The sequence below is a fragment of the Haliotis rufescens genome, unplaced genomic scaffold (genome assembly GCF_023055435.1).
Source record: "Haliotis rufescens isolate VD_foot unplaced genomic scaffold, xgHalRufe1.0.p SCAF_4, whole genome shotgun sequence".
Lineage (NCBI taxonomy): Eukaryota > Metazoa > Mollusca > Gastropoda > Lepetellida > Haliotidae > Haliotis > Haliotis rufescens.
In genome coordinates this window covers 11,787,120-11,799,458 of record NW_025964112.1, presented here as the reverse complement: position 1 = coordinate 11,799,458, position 12,339 = coordinate 11,787,120, and the positions used below count along the sequence as shown (strand labels likewise).

General features: G+C 42.3%; 1 protein-coding gene across 1 annotated transcript in view; it reads right to left on the bottom strand.

Moving 5' to 3' along the window:
* The window catches only part of LOC124112281 (cardioacceleratory peptide receptor-like), a 124,205-nt gene extending 114,702 nt beyond the window's left edge, over window positions 1-9,503 (bottom strand). The window contains exon 1 of the mRNA XM_048382643.1: window positions 9,071-9,503. The gene's annotated coding sequence lies outside the window, so the exon portion shown is untranslated. The remainder of the gene's footprint in view (window positions 1-9,070) is intronic.
* Between the last annotated feature and the right edge of the window lie 2,836 nt (window positions 9,504-12,339).

Genomic DNA, 12,339 nt, shown 5'->3' with positions numbered 1-12,339 from the left:
CGCCTTGCGGGGTAACAACAAGTACCATGTTTTAACGTCTCGTGGTATGACGGAGCCGGGGATCGAACCTCCAACCTTCCGCTGTCCACTAGACCATGGAGGCGTTATCTTATTTACTATGTCAGAACTTTACTAAATTACTATATCCGGGTATGATGCCAGCTTTTAACCAAATTAGCGAAACACAAGAGCCCGGATATGCTGGCGGTGAATGTCAGCGGATCCGGGACATTGATGACTTGTACATTTAGGACTCAAATTATAAGAAACCTCACAACCAATCACCACCCCGTAACTATTATACCTGTTTAAAGCCACCCTGACGTAAATACTTATTCGCTCATCACAGTGTCGAGAAACGACTGAATCTGTCACTGATTATACAATGCCATTTCGAAATTGGTCACATGTGACAAATGTTATATTTGGGATTACACTTTCTCAGTAAAGTACAAATTCTAGTACTTTTTACGGTTTTAGTCCCATCCGGGATTCGAACACACACTCACAGAGTATGGCACCTAATCGCAAGCATGTACTTCCATTTTTGTGGAAGCCTTGGTGGCTGAGTGGGTTACATCGCTGACTTTGTGTGCTGGCGATTAGGTCTTTAGAAAGGAACAAGATTTGTACTTTACTAAGAAAGTGTAATTCCAAATGTAACGATTGTTGAATTTGTCTCATTCTCCAGCAGTTGTACTTCCACAGCAATGAGGGGGCACGGGTGGCCCAGTCGTCTAAGGCGCCGCGATTCGCTGTGCACAGTTGCGTCCCTTGGGCACGCCAGAAACCTATGATTGTGGGTTCGAATCCCAGTTTGTCAGCACCATACCCGTGCTCCTGGGTTTCACCGAAGTCGTAAACGTCTGATCCCTGCATCACTTCGGGCTTTCCTCCCACATTTAACTGACCCACCGTGATATAACTGGAATACTGTTAAAAGCGGCGTTAAAATCCAACTCACTCACTCACTCACCCCACAGCAATGAATGGGAAAATCAGTGCATCGATTCCAAAACCTTGGATGACCCAGGTGAACCTGTATTGTCCAAGTTATAAACCACGTAAACCTTGGTTGACCGATGTTAGTGTAGCAAGTGTTAACTTATTTACGTCATACTTTGGTTGACCTAGGTTGCCCATACCTACTTTACCCCTAAGTTGCGGTAATTTGGTCAGAAGCCGCCAAGTAACGTTATAGTTAGAGCTAATTGTATATAATTCGTTTTATTTATTGATTCAGTCATGAACAAAAGCATTTTAATTCATATAATTAACTAGTCATTGAGAGATATAGTGTATGTGTGGGAACATGTAACTCTTCATTGTTGATATAAATACTTTAGAATCAATAGACTTTGATAATTATTTTCCATCTCTGTTTTTATGTTTAGCGCGTTATTTTGTTCTTTTTTTGTCGTTTTACATACATCAAATTGAATGGCAGCTTTGTCAAGAATTGCAATACTTGTTACCCTCTCATGTGTTATAGCAATACACATGTCGGTTGTGTTTCTCCTACTCCTGGCCGCCATTTTGAATCATATCTAAGGTTGCATTTTATGCGTTATATCTTGAATATTGCCCTAAGTTATCCTTGATTAACACTGGTTCACTCAAGTTGAATCTAGTCAACCCTGGTTGCAAGAAATGTGATAGCATCTGTTGATTCAGTTGACTCGAATTTTAATAATCGAACGCACGTGATGAATCGTGCAATGGGTGACGTCATGCACTGTAATCAGACATGCTTGTCGAAAGAGGCGTGTATGCTTGTCGAAAGAGGCGACTATGCTTGTCGAAAGAGGCGTGTATGCTTGTCGAAAGAGGCGACTATGCTTGTCGAAAGAGGCGAGTATGCTTGTCGAAAGAGGCGAGTATGCTTGTCGAAAGAGGCGAGTATGCTTGTCGAAAGAGGCGACTATGCTTGTCGAAAGAGGCGAGTATGCTTGTCGAAAGAGGCGACTAACGGGATCAGGTGGTCAGGCTCGCTGACTTGGTTGATGCATGTCATCGTATCCCATGCATGGATCGATGCTTATGATGTCAATCACTGGATTGTGTGGTCCAGACTCGATTATTTACAGGCCGCCGTCATATAGCTGGAATATTGCTGAGTGCGGCGTTAAACAACAAACAAACAAACAAACGAACTGTAATCATAACTTGACGTTATCACCTCATTCCCTTCTGACTGGCGCTAAAATGGCCGTTTGTATACTCACCTCCATGATAAAAATCTGTTTTCTTGCTGCGTTCTGCAAGGAATAACTCACTCTGCGGTAATATTTTTTTCTAACGAATCCACGGGTTCGACATGTTCGTTATTCACCGCACTTGACTAACAGACTCGCAACTGTTTGAAACTGTCGTCTGCTCGCACAGTCCGGGCGCACGTGCGTTCCGTGACTGACAAAGATTCGTTTTGCATAACAAAATGAAGTTCGTTTTGAAAACGAATTGAAAAACACAAATGCTTCTTGAAGCCGTTGAAAACAGTCTCGTGAGATTTAGAGCTCTTTTTGCTGCAAGTTATTCTTCAAAGTGATACAATTGCTAAGCTGCTTGCCGTATTTGTATTTTGCCATTTCCTGTGTTTCATCGGTAATGTAAACAGAGTCAGCTGAAACATCGACATTTTATATTAAATTCGGAATCCTTTGGAGCTATAAATATAATAGGAATAAATGAAAAAATAAACTTCAAAGCAGCCATAGTCACTCCTAAAACATCGATGCGAGAGTTTCACAACTCGGTGGGACGGCCAGGAAAGAGTTGCGTTTCTTGGAGAATTTGGATCCGCAGATCGTCAGTTCCTATTCCAGGTTCGTCCTGGACACGATCCGTGGGTTGTAAGTAACATATCTACGAGTTGCACGACATTATGCTGACAACGCATGGCATTGAAATACTTTTTAAAACGGGATTAAGCTCGTTTGATAGGCATTACTTAGAAGTTGACGGATGACAAGGTAGACACAATTTTATGGATAACAACTTCTTTAATACTGTAAAAAGCGACGTTTCGGTATAGATCCTTCTAGCTATGTGTTTTCTGTCCATCGTGTTGTGATAGCATCATCCTTGTTGTCACACCTACCTATGTTATCCCACTCATGTATGCCCTTGTTGTTACTGTTAATCCTCTACTGTTAATCCTCCACTTGCTATATATATTCTGCACTATGTCCCTCATTCAGTCTTGCTTGACAACGGTATAAGGATCTATACCGAAACGTCGCTTTTTACAGTATTAAAGAAGTTGTTATCCATAAAATTGTGTCTATCTTGGGATTAAGCTCATTCGGTAATCGTTACCCCATTAAGCATTCAGGGATAGAATTAGTCCAAAAGGATCAAACTGGGATGCGATGACATGCATCAACCACGTCAGCGATCCTGACCACCTGATCCCGTTAGTCGCCTCTTACGAAAAGCATGGTTTGCTGAAGGCCTTTTCTATCCCGGATTTGACGGGGTCATGTTGAAGTGATCAAGTTTGGCACAATGTTCCAGCAATATTACGGCGGATGGCACCGGAAATGGGCTTCAAACATTATACTCATGTTTGGAATCGAACTCTGGTCTACGGCGTGACGAGGGAACGCATTAAACACTAGCCCACCCAACGGCCCCTTATCATGTACTAAATAGAGGACGAGTGAGTGAGTGAGTTGGGTTTAATGCCGCTTTTCCAGTTATATCGCGGCGTGTCAGCTTAATGTGGGAGGAAAGCCGAAAGTGATGCAGGGATCAGACGTTTACCACTTCGGTGAAACCCACGTGCACGGGTATGGTACTGACAAATCTAGAAACATAGTCGGGACGAACCGGGATTCGAACCCACGATCATAGGTTTCTGGCGTGTCGAAGGGAGGCCACTCTGCACAGCGAATTGCGGCGCCTGAGACGACTGGATCACCCGTGCCCCCAAATAGAGGACGAGTGACAGTAAGATGTCTGGGGAAAAAATGTCCTTCCACGAAAAACAACTCGAAAGACCAATATCGTTATTTAGAAAAAAATCAATACACGCTAATAAAACTACATTACCACGGTGAGTCTATATATAGTCTCCCTGGTAACCATAAAGGACGGTCGCACACCAGAAATGATAAAAGCGTTTGTAAATCACATATTAAATGCAGCCTGGCGCAGATTAAAGACTTCAGTCAGAAGATCGTCCCAAAAAGCCTGTTGGTACAAATTATTTAAAAAGTAGCTGCTCAAGATTCGAACTAAGTGTGTTCATTGAGGAAACATATTTTGTTCCACCTGCTCTCCCTCCACAAGAAAACAAGGGGGCACGGGGGGGCCCAGTCGTCTAAGGCTGTGCAGAGTTGCGTCCCTTGGGCACACCAGAAACCTATGATTGTGGGTTCGAATCCTGCTTCGCCCCGATTATGTTTCTAGGTTTGTCAGCACCATACCCGTGCTCGTGGGTTTCACCGAAGTGGTAAACGTCTGAGGCCTGCATCATTTCGGGCTTTCCTCCCACATTAAGCTGACACGCCGCGATATAACTGGAATACTGTTAAAAAACGGTGTTAAACGCACCTCACTTACTTACCGCCGTCATATAGCTGGAATATTAATGGATGCGGCGTTAAACAACAAACCAACAACAACAACATTCCTTGTTTGTAAATATGACGAGCTGTTGTTGCGAGTTCAACTCCATGCCTGGTTGCAGTACGCTTAAAACAGTAGCAAGCTGTGACTGGCGATAGCGACAGAGAGCTCCGCGAATAGGCTTCCACTTGGACAACGGCACTTTCATGAGCCGTTGGAGACAGCAACACTACTAACAATGTATCGGTATTATCAGTGCCCGCTTTTTCCGTTATTGGTCAGAAGGATTTCCTATTAGTAATCTGCGATCAATCAGGCGAAGGGTCTTGATAATTCTATATCAGTTAATACATCGATCTGTGGAATTATCACTCTTCATAATTAATCGTTTCATCGTTGCGAAATCTGCGAAAATTGAGGTCACACCTGATACTTATAAATACAACGAAAAACACGAGCACCTGTATATCATCAGTAGGGTTTACAGTTTTAGTAGGGTTACAGATAAAACGCCAGTATCACTACAATTCTGGCCAGTTCGAAACTGTAAAATCCGACTGTAAAGAAAATATGGTAAATGGGGAAATATTTTCTTTACTGATGTAAATGGTCAGATGTAAACATAAAAATATATTTATTGAGACTGACAAATATCAATACAATAACGCCGGATTGGAGGGAGTGGGTGGGTTCGAACCACCGACCTTTGGCTCACCGGACGGACGTTCTAACGCTAGACCCCGGAGGTGGTCAGTACCCTGACTGCGTCTTCAGATGAACTTGTAGCATCAATCATGGGGATTTCAAGACAGCGTCCCAGTCGTCCATGATTTGCCTGATCCCATTTCCTGTAATCTCCCAGTGGACACTGAATACAGATGTGAATCTGACACACAGGGACAAGTGAGATGCAAAAATACCTTCAAGGTTATGAGTTTTATCCCATGTTCAATTAAATGACCATGGCCGCACCATCGCCTGGTGGTCAATATGGTGACGTCATCCCCTTCCAGGAACGGATGAACCTGAAGCAACCTCCGGTCATGTGATCTACCAGAGTGAGCGAGTGAGTGAGTATGGTTTTACGCCGCTTTTAGCAATATTCCAGCAATATCACGGCGGGGGACACCAGAAATGGGCTTCACACATTGTACCCATGTCGGGAATCGAACCCGGGTCTTCGGCGTGACGAGCGAACGCTTAAACCACTAGGCTACCCCACCGCCCCTGATCTACCAGAGAACACAACCGTCATCATTGTGTATCTTTCACTCTTAAAAAGAAATTCCGTCGAACTTTAAAAAGGGTTCTGTTACATGGTATCTGTTATTTGTGTTACACGGGGATACTGCTCAACCGCCCCCGCCTTCAGTAATGACACTGTCTCTACGTTTCTTTCTTTCTATGTTTGTTTGTTGTTCAGCGCCGCACCCAGACATATTCCAACTATATAACGGCGGTCTGTAGATAATCGAGTCGGGGACAGAAGAACTAGTGATTAATATTGTGGCCAACGTCCCACGCTTAACTAACTCACCGCCTCCGTGGTCTAGTGGTAGAGCGTCCGCCCGGAGAGCGGAAGGTCCGGGGTTCGATCCCCGACCGCGTCATACCAAAAGACGTTAAAAGATGGTACTTGTTGTTACCCTGTCTGGCGCTCGGCATTAAGGGGCTAAATCAAGGACTGGTCGGCTCGGAGTCAGTATACTGTGTCTGAGTGGGGTATTCGTGTTAAACTGCGGCATGGTATCTCAGTGTGCTAGCACTATAAATCGGCATCAGTCTGGACTAGTACAAGCAGCCACACAAACACACACACGTACATGCACGTCGCTATATAAGTGCAATAATCTTGGACGCGACGTTAAACCCAATTTCACATCACCTCACCTTAACTAACTCGCTGGTGTTAATGTACAGTAGACTACGGTTATAACGAACACGAGGGGACCACTAATTTTAGTTCGTAATAACCGTAGTTCGTTGTAAGCATACATACAGCATGCATACAACAGATGGTTGGGACTAAAAATAAGTTCGTTATATCCGTATGTTCGTTACATGCGTGTTCGTTATAAACGTAGTTTACTGTATTTGTTTGCAGTCGTATCTGAGTGAGGGATATGAGTATTGGCTTTAAGTACACATGCATGTTCTTTACCAAATTTAAATATGTTTTAGCCGTTCTCCGGGCAACTGTTTTGGTAACGCTTGTTCTGTCTATATCAGTATCGGTTCTGCTGATTTGATAATATTGTTTAACATTGTGTGCAATTGAAGCCAACGTATAAATGTACAGATTATGAAAGTTCAATGTCGCTAGAGGAGTAAAACCACGTCGCTACGTCTTGCTACAATCCATGACCACCAGGGCTATGCAACTTTATTATATCTAGAGCTTGTCCAATAGAGTAAAATTTAATATTTTCAAAATGATATGCTCGGATTGGCAAAGTCAAAACAAGAAAATGTGGCCAAGAAGTTTAACTTAATATCGATGATCTGATATCGTTCAAAAACCTTCAAATAGCCAATTCCCTTCCATTGATTTACGGGCGGTCGGGTAGCCTAGTGGTTAAAGCGTTCGCTCGTCACGCTGAAGACCCGGGTTCGATTCCCGACATGGGTACAATGTGTGAAGCCCATTTCTGGTGTCTCCCGCCGTGATATTGCTGGAATATTGCTAAAAGCGGCGTAAAACCAAACTCACTCACTCACGCCATTGATTTACCCACCTGAACTAGAAATAAAGGAGACCAGTGAGACCGCCTCATCTGTTTCATATTTAGAGCAAAAAGATTCAGTGTGACAAAACACTCTCCACAAGACTGTGTGACAAGAGGTGTGACTTCAATTTTCCAATAGTCAACTTTCCCCTTATGAGAGAAATATTCCAGCAGCTCTTTCACGAACCTTTAGATACAATTGAGCATGCTTTTTCTAAGAATTCAAAGAGCGCCATACGACTCTTGCTCCACTGGTGTTTGATCAAGCTTACAACACTTAATACCTTGGCAAAGCTTTCACAACGTTTTATGGCAGACATGTAGAGCACATAACGACATCAGTATCAAAATTGATTTTCGGTGCAATTCCCTATTTTGACTTGTACCATGTGTTCCCGTGTATTTTTAAGTGAACAATTGACTTGCCTTGGCATGTGTTTGTGGCGAGTGCCACCGGTTTGGCGGGATACGCTCACCTTTTCGCGAACACCTGGTATCATAACTGATTGAGAGTGATTCATCAGCACTTAGAGTCGTATTCTTGTGGCCACAGAAAGGGTTTTGCCGATTATTTAAATGATTTTGTTTGAAACTCTTTGTATCTCTGAATGTTTCAACAAATTAATGGCAGTGTTCGAAATACCTGCCTGCCCGACCGTCCGAGACGGGTTGATTTCAACTCGGGCTGCCAGATTTTTAAATCCCCCTGCCCGACGGTCGGGTTATATTTCATATGTGAAACTATTCTAAATATTTCCCGATGATAAGCATTAATTCACATGCAAAGATGAATGATAAAATGTAACCAAAAAGAAACCCCGTTAGCTTATCCTGAGAAACATATGATTATAGTGGGCAGGCAGGTTTTGGTCAGGGCTGGCAAGTATTTCAGCTAGCCAGTCCTGTGGTCTGGCTGAAATTTTTTGGAGTTTCATACCCTGTTAATGGCATTATAAATCTTTAACTAAGTTATGGAAAAACACGTGAATCTGTTGATTATTACTTCCGGAATTACCATATTCGAGTGATTAAGCCAACTTATGTAGTATTAATCTATAATTTCTCTAATTGTGCATACGCTTAAAGTTGGGTCAGTTTCTATCAACTGCAACAACAACAACGGGAAGTCATCGTAATGGTGTAATAATTAAGAATCCATTCTACGTCAATAACATGGCAATTTTCACTACCAACGGCATTATATACTGTGAAAGTTGATACTCAACGAACAACAAATAGTTAATATTCATAACCAAACCGCTTCAATCAACTGTATTTAAGACCATTCTCTCCGACTTAGTGGAGTAGACCGCATCAATATTCATCATTCTTGGGTAATATTTTATGCAATCGGATTTAACGTTATACAATTGCAATTTCGGTATCGAACGCCCTTTGTGATTCGCTCGTCAAGAAACGTCCTTGTATTCCATTCCTTGAACATTTAATATACCTCCGCCGGAAGGTTGTTCAACGAGTGTGAAGCACTCTTGCTACATTGATCAAAAAGATACCATCAAGAACTAACTTAAAATGATTTTAAAGTGTATTTAATAAAATAATCCACTGTCAAGGCACTGTTTATGAACACTTTTCAAAACAATACGCATGTCCATAATTATAATAACAATAAGAGTATGAGAAAGGCGTACAATATATGTACGTCTCGTTTTGAAAGTCTTTTTTATGTAAACCCTTATCAGAATGTAGTAATCGATAAATCTATCCATTGAATGATGTAAGATCAACGCAAACATGGAAGTAGGTCTTACCTGTCCCAAGCTGTGTATACCTCCGCAACTGGCGAGTGTGTTCGCGGACTGACACAGCTCGTGATGTGACAACAGATAGCGCCCCTTATAACGTTATGTCTCCTTCCCACAATAAGCGTTAGCGATATCGATCGGAACTAGATGCCTTCCTATGTCCCGTTTAGACAACGGCATTCGAACACATGGAGGCTCATTACGGATTCGTGTTTTATTGGTTGTCTGTAAACGTTTATTATCTATTTCTTATTTTGTTTTATTGTGATTTTTTTTTTTATTTGTGTATTCTCTATGTTACCTTTGTTTTGTCACTTCTGTGTGGGGCGTTGGGTGTGGGTGTGATTACATACGTGTATTGCTTGTTGGACATTCGTTGTTTGTTGATGTGAGGTGAAATCATTATTGCACTATATATATAACGGCTTAGATTCACGCGCGTGCGTGCGTGCGTTCGTTCGTTCGTGCGTGCGTGCGTGCGTGCGTGCGTGCGTGCGTGCGTGCGAGCATGTCTGTATTTCTAGCCCGGGCTAATGCCGACCGACCAGTCCTTGATCTATCCCGCGACAGGCAGAGTAACAAAAAGTACCATTTTTATCATCTTTTGGTATGACTCGACCGGGGATCGAACCACCGACCTTACGCTCTCCTGGCAGACTCTCGTTATTTGTTGAACATTTACGAGGTATAATGTAAACATACCCGTGACATTCAATGGACATTACTCTCTTTCCAAACATGAGTATTAAACATTCGTTTCGGGCAATCAGCATACAAACCTATTTTCGATAAATGAATTATTGTTAAAATTTTGTTTCTTGTAAAACCATTACTGTTGACAGTTTTGTTGAACTTAATACAATACATTTTGGGAGGAAAATGAAACAAATATCGGTTTTCAAAACATGTAATTAATCAGTTCAGTTCACTTCCAAGTTGTAATCTAATTGTGATTGCGTGTGTGGGGTAGCCTCCGTTGAAAGCAGAGTCCAATTTTCGAGTCCGGCTACGCACTTCCTCAACACCCACTCACTCTGGGCGTGATAGCCTGGAAAGTCCCCAAAGTATATTCAATTAGAATTACGGTGTATCATTTACAACAGAAACACCTTCACGCACACTATATCGCCACCCACATCTGCACTCCCTTATGTTGATAGTGAGAAATATTACGTTCAGACTATCGATTTCCGGGACCTCACATGTTAGTCATCCGTCAGTCACTGTGTTTTTGCACAATGAATGATTGTATTTTTGTCCAGGATCTGCCTCTCCTACAGTTTCATATTTAATTGTTAAATTCTATTATTTATCTATAACCATTATGTAGAAGTTATAAACAGTGCGTGAAAAATAATCGAGCTGACAAAACAGGAACTTAAATAATACAGATTAGGCATTCTGAGTCCTAAAAATATCTCTCACTAACGTGTGTTACGGGACTGGTAATTTATTATGAGGGTTGGGGGATTGGTCGAGGAATGTATCATATTTGCCGACCCCAATTTTATGTAACATTGTTTCATATCCCCCCAAATACATGCAACATTTTTACACGATCCCCCAAACTAGCCCTTACTATATTCAACAACCATTATATGGATGACGAGGGCACAGGTGGCCCAGCCGTCTAAGGCGCCGAGATTCGCTGTGCAGAGTTGCGTCCCTTGGGCGCGCCAGAAACCTATGATTGTGGGTTCGAATCCCGGTTCGCCCCGATTATGTTTCTAGGTTTGCTAGTGGGTTTCACCGTGGTAAACGTCCGAGATAACTGGACTACTATTAAAAGCGGCATTAAGCACAACTCACTCACTCACTTATACAGAGAACAGTAAATATTTCTTGATTTCTTGAATATACTAGCACATGGAATCTCGGTAATTACCAGTTTTAATTGACCATCGTTATACCTCCAATGATGTACGCTCCAAGTGTGTGATGTATTCCATCTGTTTTTGACATTGTTCATGCCGATATACGGTACGTATCGTAAAGTCTTGAATAAACACCCTGGCATCTATTTATTTCAACGGCCGTTTTACACCTGGCGTCTATTCAAGGTAAGTGTCTATTCAATGATGTACGGTTTACCTTGTTTCTGGTAGATACACAATGCATGTTTGGTTTGCTTGATGAATGATCCTACACGGGGATCAAAGATCCTACATAGGGATGCAAGATCCTACATGGGGAACAACGATCCTACACGGGGATCAAAGATCCTACATAGGGATGAAAGATCCTACATGGGGATGAAAGATCCTACACGGGGATCAAAGATCCTACATAGGGATGTAAGATCCTACATAGGGATGAAAGATCCTACATAGGGATGAAAGATCCTACATTGGGATGAAAGATCCTACATGCGGATGAAAGATCCTACATAGGGATGAAAGATCCTACATGCGGATGAAAGATCCTACACGGGGATGAAAGATCCTACATAGGGATGAAAGATCCTACATAGGGATGAAAGATCCTACATGGGGATGGAAGATCCTACACGGGGATCAAAGATCCTACATAGGGATGAAAGATCCTACATAGGGATGAAAGATCCTACATGGGGATGAAAGATCCTACACGGGGATGAAAGATCCTACATAGGGATGAAAGATCCTACATAGGGATGAAAGATCCTACATGGGGACATTTTACAGGGGAAAGTGTACAAGATCTCACTCGAAATGCAGGAACATATGTACAGATGTTTACAACTTCTTATTGTAATTTCAGTGGTGTGGGTTTCAAGTATGAAAAAGGCATCAGTGAGTAAAGACTTTTAGTTTTAACTTGCGTAAAGATTGCTTGTGCCATTTTAATTATTAGATGCTCAGAACATTGTGTATTTGTGTCATACACAAACCCCTTTTTCTATGTTAAATAAAATCAGTATGCTACGGATATTAAATCAATTGGCATAGTGTCCAAGGGCTTTCTACATGTCCTTGAGATGTATGTGTGCGTGTGTGTGAGTGCGTGTATGCGTGTGCGTGTGTGTGCGTGCGTGCGAGCGTGCGTGTGTGTGTGCATGTGTCTGTGTGTGCGTGCGTGCGTGCGTGCGTGCGTGTGTGAACGATTGTAAAAAATGATTTGTGGAGTATACCGAACAGCCACATCACGTCTTCGCCAGTATGCCTGAATACGATATATGACCTGTACTTTGCTGCATATAGCTTTGAATATAAATTATCAATGCAAGAGAATAACCAGCCCAGCATTTCTGCCGAAACAGATTCCAACTGGCGTAAAGGGCAAAAAGCTGGGGAAAT